Raw genomic sequence first — 27,369 nt, forward strand, 5'->3', positions numbered from 1 at the left:
ATTCCAATCCATTGCATTCTACTCAGGTTGATTCCATTCCATTCCATTCCATTCCATTCCATTCCATTCCATTCCATTCGATTCCACTCGATTCCATTCCATTCCTTTCCATTCCATTCCAATCCACTCCATTCTATTCGGGTGGATTCCATTCCATTCCATTCCATTCCATTCCATTCCATTCCATTCCATTCCATTCCATTCCATTCCATTCCATTCCATTCCATTCCATTCCATTCCATTCGATTCCATTCCATTCGATTCCATTCCATTCCATTCCATTCCATTCCATTCCATTCCATTCCATTCCGTTCTAGTCGGGTTGATTCCGTTCCATTCCATTGCATTCCATTCCATTCCATTCCATTCCATTCCGTTCTAGTCGGGTTGATTCCGTTCCATTCCATTGCATTCCATTCCATTCCATTCCATTCCATTCCATTCCATTCCATTCCGTTCTATTCCATTCCATTCTACTCCATTGAATTCCATTCCATTCCATTCCATTCCATTCCATTCCATTCCATTCCTTTCCAATCCATTTAGTTCTACTCGGGTTGATTCCATTCCATTCCATTCCATTCCATTCCATTCCATTCCATTCCATTCCATTCCATTCCATTCCATTACTTTCCATTCCATTCCATTCCATTCCATTCTATTCTACTCGGGTTGACTCCATTCCATTCCATTCCACTCCATTCCATTCCGTTATATTCCATTCTATTCCATTCGATTCCGTTCGATTCCATTCCATTCCATTCCATTCCATTCGATTCCATTCCATTCCATTCGATTCCCTTCCATTCCATTCCATTCCATTCCATTCCATTCCAATCCATTCCATTCTACTCGGGTTGATTCCATTCCATTCCATTCCATTCCAATCCATTCCATTCCATTCCATTCCATTCCATTCCATTCCATTCCATTCCATTCCATTCCATTCCATTCCATTCCATTCCATTCCTTTCCTTTCTATTCCATTCCATTCCATTCCATTCCATTCCATTCCGTTCCATTCCATTCCATTCCATTCCATTCCATTCCGTTCTACTCGGGTTGATTCCACTCCATTCCATTCCCTTCCATTCCATTGCATTCCAATCCATTCCATTCCATTCCATTCCTTTCCATTCCAACCCATTCCTTTCTACACGGGTTGATTCCATTCCATTCCATTCCATTCCATTCCGTTCTACTCGGGTTGATTCCACTCCATTCCATTCCATTCCATTCCATTCCATTCCATTCCATTCCATTCCATTCCACTCGGGTTGAGCATTCCATTCGATTCCATTCCATTCCATTCCATTCCATTTCATTCCAAACCGTTCCATTCAACTCGGATTCATCATTCCATTCCATTCCATTCCATTCCATTCCACTCGGGTTCATTCCATTCCATTCCATTCCATTCCATTCCATTCCATTCCATTCCATTCCGTTCTACACAGGTTGATTTCCATTCCATTCCATTCCATTCCATTCCATTCTATTCCATTCCATTCCATTCCATTCCATTCCATTCCATTCCATTTTACTCGGGTTGATTCCATGCCGTGCCGTTCCGTTCCATTCCGTTCCGTTCTGATCGGGTTGATTCCGTTCCATTCCGTTCCGTTCCTTTCCATTCCATTCCATTCCGTTACACGCAGGTTGATTCAATTCCATTCTATTACATTGAATTCTATTCCATTCCATTCCATTCCATTCTACTCGGATTGATTGCATTCCATTCCGTTCCATTCCAGTCCATTCCAATCCATTCCATTCTACTAGGGTTGATTCCATTCCATTCCATTCCATTCCATTCCATTCCATTCCATTCCATTCCATTGCGTTCCATTCGAATCGATTCCATTCCATTCCATTCCATTCCATTCCAATCCATTCCATTCTACTTGGGTTCATTCCATTCCATTCCATTCCATTCCATTCTATTCCATTCGATTCCATTCCATTCCATTCCATTCCATTCCATTCCATTCTGTTCTACTCGGGTTGATTCCACTCCATTCCATTCCATTCCATTCCATTCTATTCCATTCCATTCCATTCGATTCCATTCTATTCCATTCGATTCCATTCCATTCCATTTCATTTTATTCCATTCCATTCCATTCCATTCTATTCCATTGAATTCCATTCCATTCCATTCCATTCCATTCCATTCCATTCCATTCCGTTCTACTCGGGTTGATTCCACTCCATTCCATTCCATTCCATTCCATTCCATTCCATTCCATTCCATTCCATTCCATTCCATTCCACTCGGGTTGAGCATTCCATTCGATTCCATTCCATTCCATTCCATTCCATTCCATTCCATTCCACTCGGGCTCATTCCATTCCATTCCATTCCATTCCATTCCATTCCATTCCATTCCATTCCATTCCATTCCATTCCGTTCTACTCGGGTTGATTTCCATTCCATTCCATTCCATTCCATTCCACTCCATTCCATTCCATTCCATTCCATTCCATTCCATTCCATTCCATTCCATTCCATTCCTTTCCATTTATTCCATTCCGTTCTACTCGGGTTGATTCCATTGAGTTTGGTTCCGTTCCGTTCCGTCCCGTCCCGTCCCGTCCCGTCCCGTTCCATTTTACTCGGGTTGATTCCTTTGCATTCCGTTCCGCTCGTTTCCATTCCGTTCCATTCCGTTCCACGCGGGTTGGTTCAGTTCCATTCTATTCTATTCTATTCCTTTCCATTCCATTCCATTCTACTCGGGTTGATTCCATGCCGTTCCATTCCGTTCCATTCCGTCCCATTCCGACCCGTCCCATCCCGTCCCTTCCCGTCCCATCCCGTTCCGTTCCACATGGGTTGATTCAATTCCTTTCGGTTACATTGAATTCCATTCCATTCCATTCTACTCGGATTGATTCCATTCCATTCCATTCCATTCCATTCCATTCCATTCCATTCCATTCCATTCCAATCCATTCCATTCTACTCGGGTTGATTCCATTCCATTCCATTCCATTCCATTCCATTCCATTCCATTCCATTCCATTCCATTCCATTCCATTCAGTTTCATTCCATTCGATTCCATTCCATTCCATTCCATTCCATTCCATTCCATTCCATTCCATTCGATTCCATTCCATTCCATTCCATTCCATTCCGTTCTAATCGGGTTGATTCCATTCTATTCCATTCCATTCCATTCCATTCCATTCCATTCCATTCTATTCCATTCCATTCTACTCAATTGAATTCCATTCCATTCCATTCTATTCCATTCCATTCCATTCCTTTCCATTCCATTTAGTTCTACTCTGGTTGATTCCATTCCATTCCATTCCATTCCATTCCATTCCATTCCATTCCATTCCATTCCATTACTTTCCATTCCATTCCATTCCAATCCATTCCATTCTACTCGGGTTGACTCCATTCCATTCCATTCCATTCCATTCCATTCCATTCCATTCCATTCTATTATATTCCATTCCATTCCATTCGATTCCGTTCGATTCCATTCCATTCCATTCGATTCCATTCGATTCCATTCGATTCCATTCGATTCCATTCCATTCCATTCCATTCCATTCCATTCCATTCCATTCTACACGGGTTGATTCCATTCCATTCCATTCCATTCCATTCTATACGGGTTGATTCCATTCCATTCCATTCCATTCCATTCCATTCCATTCCATTCCATTCCATTCCATTATATTCCATTCCATTCCATTCGATTCCGTTCGATTCCATTCCATTCCATTCGATTCCATTCGATTCCATTCGATTCCATTCGATTCCATTCCATTCCATTCCATTCCATTCCATTCCATTCCATTCTACACGGGTTGATTCCATTCCATTCCATTCCAATCCATTCCATTCCATTCCATTCCATTCCATTCCATTCCATTCCATTCCATTCCATTCCATTCCATTCCATTCCATTCCATTCCATTCCATTCCTTTCCTTTCTATTCCATTCCATTCCATTCCATTCCATTCCATTCCGTTCCATTCCATTCCATTCCATTCCATTCCATTCCGTTCTACTCGGGTTGATTCCACTCCATTCCATTCCCTTCCATTCCATTGCATTCCAATCCATTCCATTCCATTCCATTCCTTTCCATTCCAACCCATTCCTTTCTACACGGGTTGATTCCATTCCATTCCATTCCATTCCATTCCGTTCTACTCGGGTTGATTCCACTCCATTCCATTCCATTCCATTCCATTCCATTCCATTCCATTCCATTCCATTCCACTCGGGTTGAGCATTCCATTCGATTCCATTCCATTCCATTCCATTCCATTTCATTCCAAACCGTTCCATTCAACTCGGATTCATCATTCCATTCCATTCCATTCCATTCCATTCCACTCGGGTTCATTCCATTCCATTCCATTCCATTCCATTCCATTCCATTCCATTCCATTCCATTCCGTTCTACACAGGTTGATTTCCATTCCATTCCATTCCATTCCATTCCATTCTATTCCATTCCATTCCATTCCATTCCATTCCATTCCATTCCATTTTACTCGGGTTGATTCCATGCCGTGCCGTTCCGTTCCATTCCGTTCCGTTCTGATCGGGTTGATTCCGTTCCATTCCGTTCCGTTCCTTTCCATTCCATTCCATTCCGTTACACGCAGGTTGATTCAATTCCATTCTATTACATTGAATTCTATTCCATTCCATTCCATTCCATTCTACTCGGATTGATTGCATTCCATTCCGTTCCATTCCAGTCCATTCCAATCCATTCCATTCTACTAGGGTTGATTCCATTCCATTCCATTCCATTCCATTCCATTCCATTCCATTCCATTCCATTGCGTTCCATTCGAATCGATTCCATTCCATTCCATTCCATTCCATTCCAATCCATTCCATTCTACTTGGGTTCATTCCATTCCATTCCATTCCATTCCATTCTATTCCATTCGATTCCATTCCATTCCATTCCATTCCATTCCATTCCATTCTGTTCTACTCGGGTTGATTCCACTCCATTCCATTCCATTCCATTCCATTCTATTCCATTCCATTCCATTCGATTCCATTCTATTCCATTCGATTCCATTCCATTCCATTTCATTTTATTCCATTCCATTCCATTCCATTCTATTCCATTGAATTCCATTCCATTCCATTCCATTCCATTCCATTCCATTCCATTCCGTTCTACTCGGGTTGATTCCACTCCATTCCATTCCATTCCATTCCATTCCATTCCATTCCATTCCATTCCATTCCATTCCACTCGGGTTGAGCATTCCATTCGATTCCATTCCATTCCATTCCATTCCATTCCATTCCATTCCACTCGGGCTCATTCCATTCCATTCCATTCCATTCCATTCCATTCCATTCCATTCCATTCCATTCCATTCCATTCCGTTCTACTCGGGTTGATTTCCATTCCATTCCATTCCATTCCATTCCACTCCATTCCATTCCATTCCATTCCATTCCATTCCATTCCATTCCATTCCATTCCATTCCTTTCCATTTATTCCATTCCGTTCTACTCGGGTTGATTCCATTGAGTTTGGTTCCGTTCCGTTCCGTCCCGTCCCGTCCCGTCCCGTCCCGTTCCATTTTACTCGGGTTGATTCCTTTGCATTCCGTTCCGCTCGTTTCCATTCCGTTCCATTCCGTTCCACGCGGGTTGGTTCAGTTCCATTCTATTCTATTCTATTCCTTTCCATTCCATTCCATTCTACTCGGGTTGATTCCATGCCGTTCCATTCCGTTCCATTCCGTCCCATTCCGACCCGTCCCATCCCGTCCCTTCCCGTCCCATCCCGTTCCGTTCCACATGGGTTGATTCAATTCCTTTCGGTTACATTGAATTCCATTCCATTCCATTCTACTCGGATTGATTCCATTCCATTCCATTCCATTCCATTCCATTCCATTCCATTCCATTCCATTCCATTCCAATCCATTCCATTCTACTCGGGTTGATTCCATTCCATTCCATTCCATTCCATTCCATTCCATTCCATTCCATTCCATTCCATTCCATTCCATTCAGTTTCATTCCATTCGATTCCATTCCATTCCATTCCATTCCATTCCATTCCATTCCATTCCATTCCATTCGATTCCATTCCATTCCATTCCATTCCATTCCGTTCTAATCGGGTTGATTCCATTCTATTCCATTCCATTCCATTCCATTCCATTCCATTCCATTCTATTCCATTCCATTCTACTCAATTGAATTCCATTCCATTCCATTCTATTCCATTCCATTCCATTCCTTTCCATTCCATTTAGTTCTACTCTGGTTGATTCCATTCCATTCCATTCCATTCCATTCCATTCCATTCCATTCCATTCCATTCCATTACTTTCCATTCCATTCCATTCCAATCCATTCCATTCTACTCGGGTTGACTCCATTCCATTCCATTCCATTCCATTCCATTCCATTCCATTCCATTCTATTATATTCCATTCCATTCCATTCGATTCCGTTCGATTCCATTCCATTCCATTCGATTCCATTCGATTCCATTCGATTCCATTCGATTCCATTCCATTCCATTCCATTCCATTCCATTCCATTCCATTCTACACGGGTTGATTCCATTCCATTCCATTCCATTCCATTCTATACGGGTTGATTCCATTCCATTCCATTCCATTCCATTCCATTCCATTCCATTCCATTCCATTCCATTATATTCCATTCCATTCCATTCGATTCCGTTCGATTCCATTCCATTCCATTCGATTCCATTCGATTCCATTCGATTCCATTCCATTCCATTCCATTCCATTCCATTCCATTCCATTCCATTCCATTCTACACGGGTTGATTCCATTCCATTCCATTCCATTCCATTCCATTCCATTCCATTCCATTCCATTATATTCCATTCCATTCCAATCGATTCCGTTCGATTCCATTCCATTCCATTCGATTCCATTCGATTCCATTCGATTCCATTCCATTCCATTCCATTCCATTCCATTCCATTCCATTCCATTCCATTCTACACGGGTTGATTCCATTCCATTCCATTCCATTCCATTCTATAAGGGTTGATTCCATTCCATTCCATTCCATTCCATTCCATTCCATTCCATTCCATTCCATTCCATTCCATTCCTTTCCATTCCGTTCTACTCGGGTTGATTCCACTCCATTCCATTCCATTCCATTCCATTCCATTCCATTCCATTCCATTCCATTGCGTTCCATTCGAATCGATTCCATTCCATTCCATTCCATTCCATTCCAATCCATTCCATTCTACTTGGGTTCATTCCATTCCATTCCATTCCATACCATTCCATTCTATTCCATTCGATTCCATGCCATTCCATTCCATTCCATTCCATTCCATTCCATTCTATTCTACTCGGGTTGATTCCACTCCATTCCATTCCATTCCATTCCATTCTATTCCATTCCATTCCATTCGATTCCATTCTATTCCATTCGATTCCATTCCATTCCATTTCATTTTATTCCATTCCATTCCATTCCATTCTATTCCATTGAATTCCATTCCATTCCATTCCATTCCATTCCATTCCATTCCGTTCTACTCGGGTTGATTCCACTCCATTCCATTCCATTCCATTCCATTCCATTCCATTCCATTCCATTCCATTCCACTCGGGTTGAGCATTCCATTCGATTCCATTCCATTCCATTCCATTCCATTCCATTCCATTCCATTCCACTCGGGCTCATTCCATTCCATTCCATTCCATTCCATTCCATTCCATTCCATTGCATTCCATTCCATTCCATTCCATTCCGTTCTACTCGGGTTGATTTCCATTCCATTCCATTCCATTCCTTTCCACTCCATTCCATTCTATTCCATTCCATTCCATTCCATTCAATTCCATTCCATTCCTTTCCATTTATTCCATTCCGTTATTCTCGGGTTGATTCCATTGAGTTTGGTTCCGTTCCGTTCCGTCCCGTCCCGTCCCGTCCCGTCCCGTTCCGTTTTACTCGGGTTGATTCCTTTGCATTCCGTTCCGCTCGTTTCCATTCCGTTCCATTCCGTTCCACGCGGGTTGGTTCAGTTCCATTCTATTCTATTCTATTCCTTTCCATTCCATTCCATTCTACTCGGGTTGATTCCATGCCGTTCCATTCCGTTCCATTCCGTCCCATTCCGACCCGTCCCATCCCGTCCCCTCCCGTCCCATCCCGTTCCGTTCCACGTGGGTTGATTCAATTCCTTTCGGTTACATTGAATTCCATTCCATTCCATTCTACTCGGATTGATTCCATTCCATTCCATTCCATTCCATTCCATTCCATTCCATTCCATTCCATTCCATTCCATTCCAATCCATTCCATTCTACTCGGGTTGATTCCATTCCATTCCATTCCATTCCATTCCATTCCATTCCATTCCATTCCATTCCATTCCATTCCATTCCATTCAGTTTCATTCCATTCCATTCCATTCCATTCCATTCCATTCCATTCGATTCCATTCCATTCCATTCCATTCCATTCCGTTCTAGTCGGGTTGATTCCATTCTATTCCATTCCATTCCATTCCATTCCATTCCATTCCATTCCATTCCATTCCATTCTACTCCATTGAATTCCATTCCATTCCATTCTATTCCATTCCATTCCATTCCTTTCCATTCCATTTAGTTCTACTCTGGTTGATTCCATTCCATTCCATTCCATTCCATTCCATTCCATTCCATTCCATTCCATTCCATTCCATTCCATTACTTTCCATTCCATTCCATTCCAATCCATTCCATTCTACTCGGGATGACTCCATTCCATTCCATTCCATTCCATTCCATTCCATTCCATTCCATTCCATTATATTCCATTCCATTCCATTCGATTCCGTTCGATTCCATTCCATTCCATTCGATTCCATTCGATTCCATTCGATTCCATTTGATTCCATTCCATTCCATTCCATTCCATTCCATTCCATTCCATTCCAATCCATTTCATTCTACGCGGGTTGATTCCATTCCATTCCATTCCATTCCATTCCATTCCATTCCATTCCATTCCATTCCATTCCATTCCTTTTGATTCCATTCCATTCCATTAAATTCCATTCCATTCCATTCCATTCCTTTCCATTCCATTCCATTCCATTCCATTCCTTTTGATTCCATTCCATTCCATTAAATTCCATTCCATTCCATTCCATTCCATTCCATTCCATTCCATTCCATTCCTTTCCATTCCGCTCTACTCGGGTTGATTCCACTCCATTCCATTCCATTCCATTCCATTCCATTCCATTCCATTCCATTCTATTCCATTCCATTCCATTCCATTCCATTCCATTCCATTCCATTCCATTCCGTTCTAGTCGGGTTGATTCCATTCTATTCCATTCCATTCCATTCCATTCCATTCCATTCCATTCCATTCCATTCCATTCCATTCTATTCCATTCCACTCTACTCCATTGAATTCCATTCCATTCCATTCAATTCCATTCCATTCCATTCCTTTCCATTCCATTTAGTTCTACTCGGGTTGATTCCATTCCATTCCATTCCATTCCATTACTTTCCATTCCATTCCATTCCAATCCATTCCATTCTACTCGGGTTGACTCCATTCCATTCCATTCCATTCCATTATATTGCATTCTATTCCATTCGATTCCGTTTGATTCCATTCCATTCCATTCCATTCCATTCCATTTCATTCCATTCCATTCCATTCCATTCCATTCCATTCCATTCGATTCCATTCCATTCCATTCGAATCCATTCCATTCCATTCCATTCCATTCCATTCCATTCCAATCCATTCCATTCTACTCGGGTTGATTCCATTCCATTCCATTCCATTCCATTCCATTCCATTCCATTCCATTCCTTTCTATTCCATTCCATTCCATTCCATTCCATTCCATTCCATTCCATTCCATTCCATTCCATTCCATTCCATTCCGTTCTAATCGGTTTGATTCCACTCCATTCCATTCCATTCCATTCCATTCCATTCCATTCCATTCCAATTCTTTCCTTTCCATTCCAACCCATTCCGTTCTACTCGGGTTGATTCCATTCCATTCCATTCCATTCCATTCCATTCCATTCCATTCCATTCCATTCCATTCCATTCCATTCGATTCCATTCGATTCCATTCCATTCCATTCCATTCCATTTCATTCCAAACCATTCCATTCTACCCGGGTTCATCATTCCATTCCATTCCATTCCATTCCATTCCACTCGGGTTCTTTCCATTCCATTCCATTCCATTCCATTCCATTCCATTCCATTCCATTCCATTCCGTTCTACTCAGGTTGATTTCCATTCCATTCCATTCCATTCCATTCCATTCCATTCCATTCCGTTCCATTCCGTTCCACTCGGGTTGATTCCATTCTATTCCATTCCATTCCATTCGATTCCATTCGATATCATTCGATTCCATTCCATCCCATTCCATTCCATTCCATTCCATTCCGTTCTACTCGGGTTGATTCCATTCCATTCCATTTCATTGCATTCCATTCCATTCCATTTCTTTCGATTCCATTCGATTCCATTCCATTCCATTCCATTCCAATCCATTCCATTCTACTCAGGTTGATTCCATTCCATTCCATTCCATTCCATTCCATTCCATTCCATTCCATTTCATTCCATTCGATTCCACTCGATTCCATTCCATTCCTTTCCATTCCATTCCAATCCATTCCATTCTACTCGGGTGGATTCCATTCCATTCCATTCCATTCCATTCCATTCCATTCCATTCCATTCCATTCCATTCCGTTCTAGTCGGGTTGATTCCATTCCATTCCATTCCATTCCATTCCATTCCATTCCATTCCATTCCATTCCATTCCATTCCATTCCATTCCATTCTATTCCATTCCATTCTACTCCTTTGAATTCCATTCCATTCCATTCCATTCCATTCCATTCCATTCCATTCCATTCCATTCCATTCCTTTCCATTCCATTTAGTTCTACTCGGGTTGATTCCATTCCATTCCATTCCATTCCATTCCATTCCATTCCATTCCATTCCATTCCATTCCATTCCATTCCAATCCATTCCATTCTACTCGGGTTCACTCCATTCCATTCCATTCCATTCCATTCCATTATATTCCATTCTATTCCATTCGATTCCATTCGATTCCATTCCATTCCATTCCATTCCATTCCATTCCATTCCATTCCATTCCATTCCATTCCATTCCTTTCCATTTACTCCATTGCGTTCTACTCGGGTTGATTCCATTGAGTTTGGTTCCGTTCCGTTCCGTCCCGTCCCGTCCCGTGCCGTTTTACTCGGGTTGATTCCTTTCCATTCCGTTCCGCTCGTTTCCGTTACGTTCCATTCTGTTCCACGCGGGTTGGTTCAATTCCATTCTATTCTATTCTATTCCTTTTCTTTCCATTCCATTCCATTCCATTCCATTCTACTAGGGTTGATTCCATGCCATTCCGTTCCGTTCCATTCCGTCTTATCCCGACCCATCCCATCCCGTCCCGTCCCGTCCCATCCCGTTCCGTTCCACATGGGTTGAATCAATTCCTTTCGGTTACATTGAATTCCATTCCATTCCATTCTACTCGGATTGATTCCATTCCATTCCATTCCATTCCATTCCATTCGATTCCATTCCATTCCATTCCTTTCCATTCCAATCCATTCCATTCTACTCGGGTTGATTCCATTCTATTCCATTCCATTCCATTCCATTCCATTCCATTCCATTCCATTCCATTCCATTCCATTCCATTCCATTCCATTCCATTCGATTCCATTCTGTTCTACTCGGGTTGATTCCATTCTATTCCATTCCATTCCGTTCGATTCCATTTGATTCCATTCGATTCCATTCCATTCCATTCCATTCCCTTCCATTCCATTCTATTCCATTGAATTCCATTCCATTGCATTCCATTCCATTCCATTCCGTTCTACTCTGATTGATTCCATTCCATTCCATTCCATTCCATTCCATTCCATTCCATTCCATTCCATTCCATTCGATTCCATTCCATTCCATTCCATTCCATTCCAATACATTCCATTCTACTCTGGTTGATTCCATTCCATTCCATTCCATTCCATTCCATTCGTCTCCATTCAATTCCATTCGATTCCATTCCATTCTATTCCATTGAATTCCATTCCATTCCATTCCATTCCATCCAATTCCATTCCTTTCCATTCCAATCCATTCCATTCTACTCGGGTTGATTCCATTCCATTCCATTCCATTCCATTCCATTCCATTCCATTCCATTCCATTCCATTCCATTCCATTCCGTTCTATTCGGTTTGATTCCATTCTATTCCATTCCATTCCGTTCGATTCCATTCGATTCCATTCGATTCCATTCCATTCCATTCCATTCCCTTCCATTCCATTCTATTCCATTGAATTCCATTCCATTCCATTCCATTCCATTCTACTCGGATTGATTGCATTCTATTCCATTCCATTCCAGTCCATTCCAATCCATTCCATTCTACTCGGGTTGATTCCATTCCATTCCATTCCATTTCATTCCATTCCATTCCATTCCATTCCATTCCATTGCGTTCCATTCGATTCGATTCCATTCCATTCCATTCCATTCCATTCCAATCCATTCCATTCTACTTGGGTTCATTCCATTCCATTCCATTCCATTCCATTCGATTCCATTCGATTCCATTCCATTCCATTCCATTCCATTCTGTTCTACTCGGGTTGATTCCACTCCATTCCATTCCATTCCATTCTATTCCATTCCATTCCATTCGATTCCATTCTATTCCATTCGATTCCATTCCATTCCATTTCATTTTATTCCAATCCATTCCATTCCATTCTATTCCATTGAATTCCATTCCATTCCATTCCATTCCATCCAATTCCATTCCTTTCCATTCCAATCCATTCCATTTTACTCGGGTTGATTCCATTCCATTCCATTCCATTCCATTCCATTCCATTCCATTCCATTCCATTCCATTCCATTCCGTTCTATTCGGGTTGATTCCATTATATTCCATTCCATTCCATTCCGTTCGATTCCTTTCGATTGCATTCCATTCCATTCCATTCCATTCCATTCCGTTCTACTCTGATTGACTCCATTCCATTCCATTCCATTCCATTCCATTGCATTCCATTCCATTCCATTCGATTCCATTCCATTCCATTCCATTCCATTCCATTCCATTCCATTCCAATACATTCCATTCTACTCTGGTTGATTCCATTCCATTCCATTCCATTCCATTCCATTCCATTCGTCTCCATTCGATTCCATTCGATTCCATTCCATTCTATTCCATTGAATTCCATTCCATTCCATTCCATTCCATTCCATTCTATTCCATTCCATTCCATTCCATTCCGTTCTACTCGGGTTGATTCCATTCCATTCCATTCCATTCCATTCCATTCCACTCCATTCCATTCGATTCCATTCGATTCCATTCCATTCCATTCCATTCCATTCCAATCCATTCCATTCTACTCGGGTTGATTCCATTCCATTCCATTCCATTCCATTCCATTCCATTCCATTCCATTCCATTCCATTGCATTCCATTCGATTCCATTCGATTCCATTCCATTCGATTCCATTCGATATCATTCGATTCCATTCCATCCCATTCAATTCCATTCCATTCGATTCCGTTCTACTCGGGTTGATTCCATTCCATTCCGATTCATTCCATTCCATTCCATTCCATTCCCTTCCATTCCGTTCTAATCGGTTTGATTCCACTCCATTCCATTCCATTCCATTCCATTCCATTCCATTCCATTCCATTCCATTCCATTCCTTTGCATTCCAACCCATTCCATTCTACTCGGGTTGATTCCATTCCATTCCATTCCATTCCATTCCATTCCATTCCATTCTATTCCATTCCATTCCATTCCATTCCATTCCATTTCATTCCAAACCATTCCATTCTACTCGGGTTCATCATTCCATTCCATTCCATTCCATTCCATTCCACTCGGGTTCTTTCCATTCCATTCCATTCCATTCCATTCCATTCCATTCCATTCCATTCCACTCGGGTTCTTTCCATTCCATTCCATTCCATTCCATTCCATCCCATTCCATTCCATTCCATTCCATTCCATTCTATTCCATTCCGTTCTACTCGGCTTGAATCCATTGAGTTCCGTTCCGTTCCGTTCCGTCCCGACACGTCCCGTCCCGTCCCGTCCCGTCCCGTCCCGTGCCGTTGTACTCGGGTTGATTCCATTCCACTCCGTTCCGTTCATTTCCGTTCCGTTCCATTCAGTTCCACGCGGGTTGATTCAATTCCATTCTATTCTATTCCATTCCATTCCATTCCATTCCATTCCATTCCATTCCATTCTACTCGGGTTGATTCCATGCCGTTCCGTTCCGTTCAATTGCGTCCCATCCCGACGCGTCCCGTCCCGTCCCGTCCCGTCAAATTACGTTCCGTTCTGATCGGGTTGATTCCGTTCCATTCCGTTCCGTTCCTTTCCGTTCCGTTCCATTCCGTTACACGCGGGTTGATTCAATTCCATTCTATTACATTGAATTCCATTCCATTCCATTCCATTCCATTCTACTCGGATTGATTGCATTCCATTCCATTCCATTCCAGTCCATTCCAATCCATTCCATTCTACTCGGGTTGATTCCATTCCATTCCATTCCATTCCATTCCATTCCATTCCATTCCATTCCACTCGGGCTCATTCCATTCCATTCCATTCCATTCCATTCCATTCCATTCCATTCCATTCCATTCCATTCCATTCCGTTCTACTCGGGTTGATTTCCATTCCATTCCATTCCATTCCATTCCACTCCATTCCATTCCATTCCATTCCATTCCATTCCATTCCATTCCTTTCCATTTATTCCATTCCGTTCTACTCGGGTTGATTCCATTGAGTTTGGTTACGTTCCGTTCCGTCCCATCCCGTCCCGTCCCGTCCCGTTCCGTTTTACTCGGGTTGATTCCTTTGCATTCCGTTCCGCTCGTTTCCATTCCGTTCCATTCCGTTCCACGCGGGTTGGTTCAATTCCATTCTATTCTATTCTATTCCTTTCCATTCCATTCCATTCTACTCGGGTTGATTCCATGCCGTTCCATTCCGTTCCATTCCGTCCCATCCCGACCCGTCCCATCCCGTCCCGTCCCGTCCCATCCCGTTCCGTTCCACATGGGTTGATTCAATTCCTTTCGGTTACATTGAATTCCATTCCATTCCATTCCATTCCATTCCATTCCATTCCATTCCATTCCATTCCATTCCATTCCTTTCCATTCCAATCCATTCCATTCTACTCGGGTTGATTCCATTCCATTCCAATCCATTCCATTCCATTCCATTCCATTACATTCAGTTTCATTCCATTCCATTCCATTCCATTCCATTCCTTTCCATTCCATTCCATTCCATTCCATTCCATTCTATTCCATTACATTCTACTACATTGAATTCCATTCCATTCCATTCAATTCCATTCCATTCCATTCCTTTCCATTCCATATAGTTCTACTCGGGTTGATTCCATTCCATTCCATTCCATTCCATTCCATTCCATTCCATTCCATTCCATTCCATTGCATTCCATTCCATTCCATTCCATTACTTTCCATTCCATTCCATTCCAATCCATTCCATTCTACTCGGGTTGACTCCATTCCATTCAATTCCATTCCATTCCATTCCATTCCATTATATTCCATTCTATTCCGTTCGATTCCATTCCATTCCATTCCATTCCATTCGATTCCATTCCATTCGATTCGATTCCATTCCATTCCATTCCATTCCATTCCATTCCATTCCATTCCATTCCATTGCGTTCCATTCGATTCGATTCCATTCCATTCCATTCCATTCCATTCCAATCCATTCCATTCTACTTGGGTTGATTCCATTCCATTCCATTCCATTCGATTCCATTCGATTCCATTCCATTCCATTCCATTCCATTCCATTCCATTCCATTCCATTCCATTCCATTCTGTTCTACTCGGGTTGATTCCACTCCATTCCATTCCATTCCATTCCATTCTATTCCATTCCATTCCATTCGATTCCATTCTATTCCATTCGATTCCATTCCATTCCATTTCATTTTATTCAATTCCATTCCATCCCATTCCATTCCATTCCATTCCATTCCTTTCCATTCCAATCCATTCCATTCTACTCGGGTTGATTCCATTCCATGCCATTCCATTCCATTCCATTCGATTCCATTCCATTCCATTCCATTCCATTCCATTCCGTTCTACTCGGGTTGATTCCATTCTATTCCATTCCATTCCGTTCGATTCCATTCGATTCCATTCGATTCCATTCCATTCCATTCCATTCCCTTCCATTCCATTCTATTCCATTGAATTCCATTCCATTCCATTGCATTCCATTCCATTCCATTCCATTCCATTCCGTTCTACTCTGATTGACTCCATTCCATTCCATTCCATTCCATTCCATTCCATTCGATTCCATTCCATTCCATTCCATTCCATTCCATTCCATTCCAATACATTCCATTCTACTCTGGTTGATTCCATTCCATTCCATTCCATTCCATTCCATTCGTCTCCATTCGATTCCATTCGATTCCATTCCATTCTATTCCATTGAATTCCATTCCATTCCATTCCATTCCATTCCATTCCATTCCATTCCATTCCATTCCATTCCGTTCTACTCGGGTTGATTCCATTCCATTCCATTCCATTCCATTCCATTCCATTCCATTCCATTCCATTCCATTACACTCCATTCCATTCGATTCCATTCGATTCCATTCCATTCCATTCCATTCCATTCCATTCCAATCCATTCCATTCTACTCGGGTTGATTCCATTCCATTCCATTCCATTCCATTCCATTGCATTCCATTCGATTCCATTCGATTCCATTCCATTCGATTCCATTCAAGATCATTCGATTCCATTCCATCCCATTCCATTCCATTCCATTCCATTCCGTTTTACTCGGGTTGATTCCATTCCATGCCATTTCATTCCATTCCATTCCATTCCATTCCATTCGATTCCATTCGATTCCATTCCATTCCATTCCATTCCAATCCATTCCATTCTACTCGGGTTGATTCCATTCCATTCCATTCCATTCCATTCCATTCCATTCCATTCCATTCCATTCCATTCCATTCCATTCCATTCCATTCCATTGCATTCCATTCGATTCCATTTGATTCCATTCCATTCGATTCCATTCGAGATCATTCGATTCCATTCCATCCCATTCCATTCCATTCCATTCCATTCCGTTTTACTCGGGTTGATTCCATTCCATGCCATTTCATTCCATTCCATTCCATTCCATTCCATTCCATTCCATTCCATTCCATTCCATTCCATTCCATTCCATTCCAATCCATTCCATTCTACTCGGGTTGATTCCATTCCATTCCATTCCATTCCATTCCATTCCATTCCATTCCATTCCATTCCATTCCACTCGATTCCATTCCATTCTTTCCATTCCATTCCAATCCATTCCATTCTACTCGGGTGGATTCCATTCCATTCCATTCCATTCCATTCCATTCCATTCCATTCGATTCCATTCCATTCCATTCCATTCCATTCGATTCCATTCCATTCCATTCCATTCCATTCCATTCCATTCCATTCCATTCCATTCCATTCCATTCCATTCCGTTCTAGTCGGGTTGATTCCATTGTATTCCATTCTATTCCATTCCATTCCATTCCATTCCATTCCATTCTATTCCACTCCATTCTACTCCATTGAATTCCATTCCATTCCATTCTATTCCATTCCATTCCATTCCTTTCCATTCCATTTAGTTCTACTCGGGTTGATTCCATTCCATTCCATTCCATTCCATTCCATTCCATTCCATTCCATTCTATTCCACTCCATTCTACTCCATTGAATTCCATTCCATTCCATTCTATTCCATTCCATTCCATTCCTTTCCATTCCATTTAGTTCTACTCGGGTTGATTCCATTCCATTCTATTCCATTCCATTCCATTCCATTCCATTCCATTCCATTCCATTCCATTCCATTCCATTGCATTCCATTCGATTCCATTCGATTCCATTCCATTCCATTCCATTCCACTCCATTCCTTTCCATTCCATTCCATTCCATTCCATTCCATTCCATTCCATTCCATTCCGTTCCACTCGGGTTGATTCCATTCTATTCCATTCCATTCCATTCGATTCCATTCGATATCATTCGATTCCATTCCATCCCATTCCATTCCATTCCATTCCATTCCGTTCTTCTTGGGTTGATTCCATTCCATTCCATTCCATTCCATTCCATTTCTTTCGATTCCATTCTATTCCATTCCATTCCACTCCATTCCAATCCATTGCATTCTACTCAGGTTGATTCCATTCCATTCCATTCCATTCCATTCCATTCCATTCCATGCCATTCCATTCGATTCCACTCGATTGCATTCCATTCCTTTCCATTCCATTCCAATCCATTCCATTCTATTCGGGTGGATTCCATTCCATTCCATTCCATTCCATTCCATTCCATTCCATTCCATTCCATTCCATTCCATTCCATTCCATTCCATTCCATTCGATTCCATTCCATTCCATTCCATTCCATTCCCTTCCATTCCATTCCATTCCATTCCATTCCGTTCTAATCGGGATGATTCCATTCCATTCCATTGCATTCCATTCCATTCCATTCCATTCCATTCCATTCCATTCCATTCCATTCCATTCCATTCTATTCCACTCCATTCTACTCCATTGAATTCCATTCCATTCCATTCCATTCCATTCCATTCCATTCCTTTCCAATCCATTTAGTTCTACTCGGGTTGATTCCATTCCATTCCATTCCATTCCATTCCATTCCATTCCATTCCATTCCATTCCATTACATTCCATTCCATTCCATTACTTTCCATTCCATTCCATTCCAATCCATTCTATTCTACTCGGGTTGACTCCATTCCATTCCATTCCACTCCATTCCATTCCGTTATATTCCATTCTATTCCATTCGATTCCGTTCGATTCCATTCCATTCCATTCCATTCCATTCCATTCCATTCGATTCCATTCCATACCATTCGATTCCCTTCCATTCCTTTCCATTCCATTCCATTCCATTCCAATCCATTCCATTCTACTCGGGTTGATTCCATTCCATTCCATTCCATTCCAATCCATTCCATTCCATTCCATTCCATTCCATTCCATTCCATTCCATTCCTTTCTATTCCATTCCATTCCATTCCATTCCATTCCATTCCATTCCATTCCATTCCATTCCGTTCTACTCGGGTTGATTCCACTCCATTCCATTCCCTTCCATTCCATTCCATTCCATTCCATTCCATTCCATTCCATTCCATTGCATTCCATTCGATTCCATTCGATTCCATTCCATTCCATTCCATTCCACTCCATTCCTTTCCATTCCATTCCATTCCATTCCATTCCATTCCATTCCATTCCGTTCCACTCGGGTTGATTCCATTCTATTCCATTCCATTCCATTCGATTCCATTCGATATCATTCGATTCCATTCCATCCCATTCCATTCCATTCCATTCCATTCCGTTCTTCTTGGGTTGATTCCATTCCATTCCATTCCATTCCATTCCATTTCTTTCGATTCCATTCTATTCCATTCCATTCCACTCCATTCCAATCCATTGCATTCTACTCAGGTTGATTCCATTCCATTCCATTCCATTCCATTCCATTCCATTCCATGCCATTCCATTCGATTCCACTCGATTGCATTCCATTCCTTTCCATTCCATTCCAATCCATTCCATTCTATTCGGGTGGATTCCATTCCATTCCATTCCATTCCATTCCATTCCATTCCATTCCATTCCATTCCATTCCATTCCATTCCATTCCATTCCATTCGATTCCATTCCATTCCATTCCATTCCATTCCCTTCCATTCCATTCCATTCCATTCCATTCCGTTCTAATCGGGATGATTCCATTCCATTCCATTGCATTCCATTCCATTCCATTCCATTCCATTCCATTCCATTCCATTCCATTCCATTCCATTCTATTCCACTCCATTCTACTCCATTGAATTCCATTCCATTCCATTCCATTCCATTCCATTCCATTCCTTTCCAATCCATTTACTTCTACTCGGGTTGATTCCATTCCATTCCATTCCATTCCATTCCATTCCATTCCATTCCATTCCATTCCATTACATTCCATTCCATTCCATTACTTTCCATTCCATTCCATTCCAATCCATTCTATTCTACTCGGGTTGACTCCATTCCATTCCATTCCACTCCATTCCATTCCGTTATATTCCATTCTATTCCATTCGATTCCGTTCGATTCCATTCCATTCCATTCCATTCCATTCCATTCCATTCGATTCCATTCCATACCATTCGATTCCCTTCCATTCCTTTCCATTCCATTCCATTCCATTCCAATCCATTCCATTCTACTCGGGTTGATTCCATTCCATTCCATTCCATTCCAATCCATTCCATTCCATTCCATTCCATTCCATTCCATTCCATTCCATTCCTTTCTATTCCATTCCATTCCATTCCATTCCATTCCATTCCATTCCATTCCATTCCATTCCGTTCTACTCGGGTTGATTCCACTCCATTCCATTCCCTTCCATTCCATTCCATTCCATTCCATTCCATTCCATTCCATTCCATTCCTTTCCATTCCAACCCATTCCTTTCTACTCGGGTTGATTCCATTCCATTCCATTCCATTCCAATCCATTCCATTCCATTCCATTCCATTCCATTCCATTCCATTCCATTCCATTCCATTCCATTCCATTCCATTCCATTCCATTCGATTCCATTCCATTCCATTCCATTCCATTTCATTCCAAACCGTTCCATTCTGCTCGGATTCATCATTCCATTCCACTACATTCCATTCCATTCCACTCGGGTTCATTCCATTCCATTCCATTCCATTCCATTCCATTCCATTCCATTCCATTCCATTCCATTCCGTTCTACTCAGGTTGATTTCCATTCCATTCCATTCCATTCCATTCCATTCCATTCCATTCCATTCCATTCCATTCCATTCCATTCTATTCCATTCCGTTCTACTCGGCTTGAATCCATTGAGTTCCGTTCCGTTCCGTTCCGTCCCGACACGTCCCGTCCCGTCCCGTCCCGTCCCGTCCCGTCCCGTCCCGTGCCGTTGTACTCGGGTTGATTCCATTCCACTCCGTTCCGTTCCTTTCCGTTCCCTTCCATTCAGTTCCACGCGGGTTGATTCAATTCCATTCTATTCTATTCCATTCCATTCCATTCCATTCCATTCCATTCCATTCCATTCCATTCCATTCCATTCCATTCAATTTTACTCGGGTTGATTCCATGCCGTTCCGTTCCGTTCCATTCTGTCCCATCCCGACGCGTCCCGTCCCATCCCGTCCCATTCCGTTCCGTGCTGATCGGGTTGATTCCGTTCCATTTCGTTCCGTTCCTTTCCGTTCCATTCCATTCCGTTACACGCGGGTTGATTCAATTCCATTCTATTACATTGAATTCCATTCCATTCCATTCCATTCCATTCTACTCGGATTGATTGCATTCCATTCCATTCCATTCCAGTCCATTCCAATCCATTCCATTCTACTTGGGTTGATTCCATTCCATTCCATTCCATTTCATTCCATTCCATTCCATTCCATTCCATTCCATTGCGTTCCATTCGATTCGATTCCATTCCATTCCATTCCATTCCATTCCAATCCATTCCATTCTACTTGGGTTCATTCCATTCCATTCCATTCCATTCCATTCCATTCCATTCGATTCCATTCCATTCCATTCCATTCCATTCTGTTTTACTCGGGTTGATTCCACTCCATTCCATTCCATTCTATTCCATTCCATTCAATTCGATTCCATTCTATTCCATTCGATTCCATTCCATTCCATTCCATTCCATCCAATTCCATTCCTTTCCATTCCAATCCATTCCATTCTACTCGGGTTGATTCCATTCCATTCCATTCCATTCCATTCCATTCGATTCCATTCGATTCCATTCCATTCCATTCCATTCCATTCCATTCCATTCCATTCCATTGCATTCCATTCGATTCCATTCGATTCCATTCCATTCGATTCCATTCGATATCATTCGATTCCATTCCATCCCATTCAATTCCATTCCATTCCATTCCGTTCTACTCGGGTTGATTCCATTCCATTCCGTTTCATTCCATTCCATTCCATTCCATTCCATTCCATTCCGTTCTAATCGGTTTGATTCCACCCCATTCCATTCCATTCCATTCCATTCCATTCCATTCCATTCCATTCCATTCCATTCCATTCCTTTGCATTCCAACCCATTCCGTTCTACTCGGGTTGATTCCATTCCATTCCATTCCATTCCATTCCATTCCATTCCATTCCATTCCATTCCATTCCATTCCATTCCATTTCATTCCAAACCATTCCATTCTACTCGGGTTCATCATTCCATTCCATTCCATTCCATTCCATTCCACTCGGGTTCTTTCCATTCCATTCCATTCCATTCCATTCCATTCCATTCCATTCCATTCCGTTCTAATCATGTTGATTTCCATTCCATTCCATTCCATTCCATTCCATTCCATTCCATTCCATTCCACTCCATTCCATTCCGTTCTATTCGGGTTGATTCCATTCCATTCCATTCCATTCCATTCCATTCCATTCCATTCCATTCCATTCCATTCCATTCCATTCCATTCCATTCTATTCCATTCCGTTCTACTCGGCTTGAATCCATTGAGTTCCGTTCCGTTCCGTTCCGTCCCGACACGTCCCGTCCCGTCCCGTCCCGTCCCGTCCCATCCCGTCCCGTCCCGTCCCGTGCCGTTGTACTCGGGTTGATTCCATTCCACTCCGTTCCGTTCATTTCCGTTCCGTTCCATTCAGTTCCACGCGGGTTGATTCAATTCCATTCTATTCTATTCCATTCCATTCCATTCCATTCCATTCCATTCTACTCGGGTTGATTCCATGCCATTCCGTTCCGTTCCATTGCGTCCCATCCCGACGCGTCCCGTCCCGTCCCGTCCCGTCAAATTACGTTCCGTTCTGATCGGGTTGATTCCGTTCCATTCCGTTCCGTTCCTTTCCGTTCCGTTCCATTCCGTTACACGCGGGTTGATTCAATTCCATTCTATTACATTGAAATCCATTCCATTCCATTCCATTCCATTCTACTCGGATTGATTGCATTCCATTCCATTCCATTCCAGTCCATTCCAATCCATTCCATTCTACTCGGGTTGATTCCATTCCATTCCATTCCATTCCATTCCATTCCATTCCATTCCATTCCATTCCATTCCATTCCATTCCACTCGGGCTCATTCCATTCCTTTCCATTCCATTCCATTCCATTCCATTCCATTCCATTCCATTCCGTTCTACTCGGGTTGATTTCCATTCCATTCCATTCCATTACATTCCACTCCATTCCATTCCATTCCATTCCATTCCATTCCATTCCATTCCATTCCATTCCTTTCCATTTATTCCATTCCGTTCTACTCGGGTTGATTCCATTGAGTTTGGTTACGTTCCGTTCCGTCCCATCCCGTCCCGTCCCGTCCCGTTCCGTTTTACTCGGGTTGATTCCTTTGCATTCCGTTCCGCTCGTTTCCATTCCGTTCCATTCCATTCCACGCGGGTTGGTTCAATTCCATTCTATTCTATTCTATTCCTTTCCATTCCATTCCATTCTACTCGGGTTGATTCCATGCCGTTCCATTCCGTTCCATTCCGTCCCATCCCGACCCGTCCCATCCCGTCCCGTCCCGTCCCATCCCGTTCCGTTCCACATGGGTTGATTCAATTCCTTTCGGTTACATTGAATTCCATTCCATTCCATTCCATTCCATTCCATTCCATTCCATTCCATTCCATTCCATTCCATTCAATTCCATTCCATTCCTTTCCATTCCAATCCATTCCATTCTACTCGGGTTGATTCCATTCCATTCCAATTCATTCCATTCCATTCCATTCCATTCCATTCCATTCCATTCCATTCAGTTTCATTCCATTCCATTCCATTCCAATCCATTCCTTTCCATTCCATTCCATTCCATTCCATTCCATTCCATTCTATTCCATCACATTCTACTACATTGAATTCCATTCCATTCCATTCCATTCCATTCCATTCCATTCCTTTCCATTCCATTTAGTTCTACTCGGGTTCATTCCATTCCATTCCATTCCATTCCATTCCATTCCATTCCATTCCATTGCATTCCATTCCATTCCATTCCATTACTTTCCATTCCATTCCATTCCAATCCATTCCATTCTACTCGGGTTGACTCCATTCCATTCCATTCCATTCCATTCCATTCCATTCCATTCCATTATATTCCATTCTATTCCATTCGATTCCGTTCGATTCCATTCCATTCCATTCCATTCCATTCCATTCCATTCCATTCCATTCGATTCCATTCCATTCCATTCGATTCCATTCCATTCCATTCCATTCCATTCCATTCCATTCCATTCCAATCCATTCCATTCTACTCGGGTTGATTCCATTCCATTCCATTCCATTCCATTCCATTCCATTCCATTCCATTCCATTCCATTCCATTCCTTTCCATTCCAATCCATTCCATTCTACTCGGGTTGATTCCATTCCATTCCATTCCATTCCATTCCATTCCATTCCATTCCATTCCATTCCATTCCATTCCATTCCTTTCCATTCCAACCCATTCCGTTCTACTCGGGTTGATTCCATTCCATTCCATTCCATTCCATTCCATTCCATTCCATTCCATTCCAATCCATTCCATTCTACTCGGGTTGATTCCATTCCATTCCATTCCATTCCATTCCATTCCCTTCCTTTCCATTCCATTCCGTTCCATTCCATTCCATTCCATTCCATTCCATTCCATTCCATTCCGTTCCTTTCTATTCCATTCCATTCCATTCCATTCCATTCCATTCCATTCCATTCCATTCCATTCCATTCCATTCCATTCCATTCCACTCTATTCCATTCCGTTCTACTCGGCTTGAATCCATTGAGTTCCGTTCCGTTCCGTTCCGTCCCGACACGTCCCGTCCCGTCCCGTCCCATCCCGTCCCGTCCCGTCCCGTCCCGAGCCGTTGTACTCGGGTTGATTCCATTCCACTCCGTTCCGTTCCTTTCCGTTCCCTTCCATTCAGTTCCACGCGGGTTGATTCAATTCCATTCTATTCTATTCCATTCCATTCCATTCCATTCCATTCCATTCCATTCCATTCCATTTTACTCGGGTTGATTCCATGCCGTTCCGTTCCGTTCCATTCAGTCCCATCCCGACGCGTCCCGTCCCGTCCCGTCCCATTCCATTCCATTCTGATCGGGTTGATTCCGTTCCATTCCGTTCCGTTCCTTTCCGTTCCATTCCATTCCGTTACACGCGGGTTGATTCAATTCCATTCTATTACATTGAATTCCATTCCATTCCATTCCATTCCATTCTACTCGGATTGATTGCATTCCATTCCATTCCATTCCAGTCCATTCCAATCCATTCCATTCTACTCGGGTTGATTCCATTCCATTCCATTCCATTCCATTCCATTCCATTCCATTCCATTCCATTCCATACCATTGCGTTCCATTCGATTCGATTCCATTCCATTCCATTCCAATCCATTCCATTCTACTTGGGTTCATTCCATTCCATTCCATTCCATTCCATTCGATTCCATTCGATTCCATTCCATTCCATTCCATTCCATTCTGTTCTACTCGGGTTGATTCCATTCCATTCCATTCCATTCCATTCCATTCCATTCCATTCCATTGCGTTCCATTCTATTCCATTCGATTCCATTCCATTCCATTCCATTCCATTCCAATCCACTCCATTCTACTTGGGTTCATTCCATTCCATTCCATTCCATTCCATTCGATTCCATTCGATTCCATTCCATTCCATTCCATTCCATTCTGTTCTACTCGGGTTGATTCCACTCCATTCCATTCCATTCCATTCCATTCTATTCCATTCCATTCCATTCGATTCCATTCTATTCCATTCGATTCAATTCCATTCCATTTCATTTTATTCCAATCCATTGCATTCCATTCTATTCCATTGAATTCCATTCCATTCCATTCCATTCCATCCAATTCCATTCCTTTCCATTCCAATCCATTCCATTCTACTCGGGTTGATTCCATTCCATTCCATTCCATTCCATTCCTTTCGATTCCATTCCATTCCATTCCATTCCATTCCATTCCGTTCTACTCGGGTTGATTCCATTCTATTCCATTCCATTCCGTTCGATTCCATTCGATTCCATTCGATTCCATTCCATTCCATTCCATTCCATCCAATTCCATTCCTTTCCATTCCAATCCATTCCATTCTACTCGGGTTGATTCCATTCCATTCCATTCCATTCCATTCCATTCGATTCGATTCCATTCCATTCCATTCCATTCCATTCCGTTCTACTCGGGTTGATTCCATTCTATTCCATTCCATTCCGTTCGATTCCATTCGATTCCATTCGATTCCATTCCATTCCATTCCATTCCATTCCATTCCATTCCATTCCATTCCATTCCATTCCATTTCATTCCAAACCATTCCATTCTACTCTGGTTCATCATTCCATTCCATTCCATTCCATTCCATTCCACTCGGGTTCTTTCCATTCCATTCCATTCCATTCCATTCCATTCCATTCCATTCCATTCCGTTCTAATCATGTTGATTTCCATTCCATTCCATTCCATTCCATTCCATTCCATTCCATTCCACTCCATTCCATTCCGTTCTATTCGGGTTGATTCCATTCCATTCCATTCCATTCCATTCCATTCCATTCCATTCCATTCCATTCCATTCCATTCCATTCCATTCCATTCTATTCCATTCCGTTCTACTCGGCTTGAATCCATTGAGTTCCGTTCCGTTCCGTTCCGTCCCGACACGTCCCGTCCCGTCCCGTCCCGTCCCGTCCCATCCCGTCCCGTCCCGTCCCGTGCCGTTGTACTCGGGTTGATTCCATTCCACTCCGTTCCGTTCATTTCCGTTCCGTTCCATTCAGTTCCACGCGGGTTGATTCAATTCCATTCTATTCTATTCCATTCCATTCCATTCCATTCCATTCCATTCTACTCGGGTTGATTCCATGCCATTCCGTTCCGTTCCATTGCGTCCCATCCCGACGCGTCCCGTCCCGTCCCGTCCCGTCAAATTACGTTCCGTTCTGATCGGGTTGATTCCGTTCCATTCCGTTCCGTTCCTTTCCGTTCCGTTCCATTCCGTTACACGCGGGTTGATTCAATTCCATTCTATTACATTGAAATCCATTCCATTCCATTCCATTCCATTCTACTC

The sequence above is a fragment of the Gorilla gorilla genome, chromosome 17, assembly GCF_029281585.2.
Source record: "Gorilla gorilla gorilla isolate KB3781 chromosome 17, NHGRI_mGorGor1-v2.1_pri, whole genome shotgun sequence".
Classification (NCBI taxonomy): domain Eukaryota; kingdom Metazoa; phylum Chordata; class Mammalia; order Primates; family Hominidae; genus Gorilla; species Gorilla gorilla.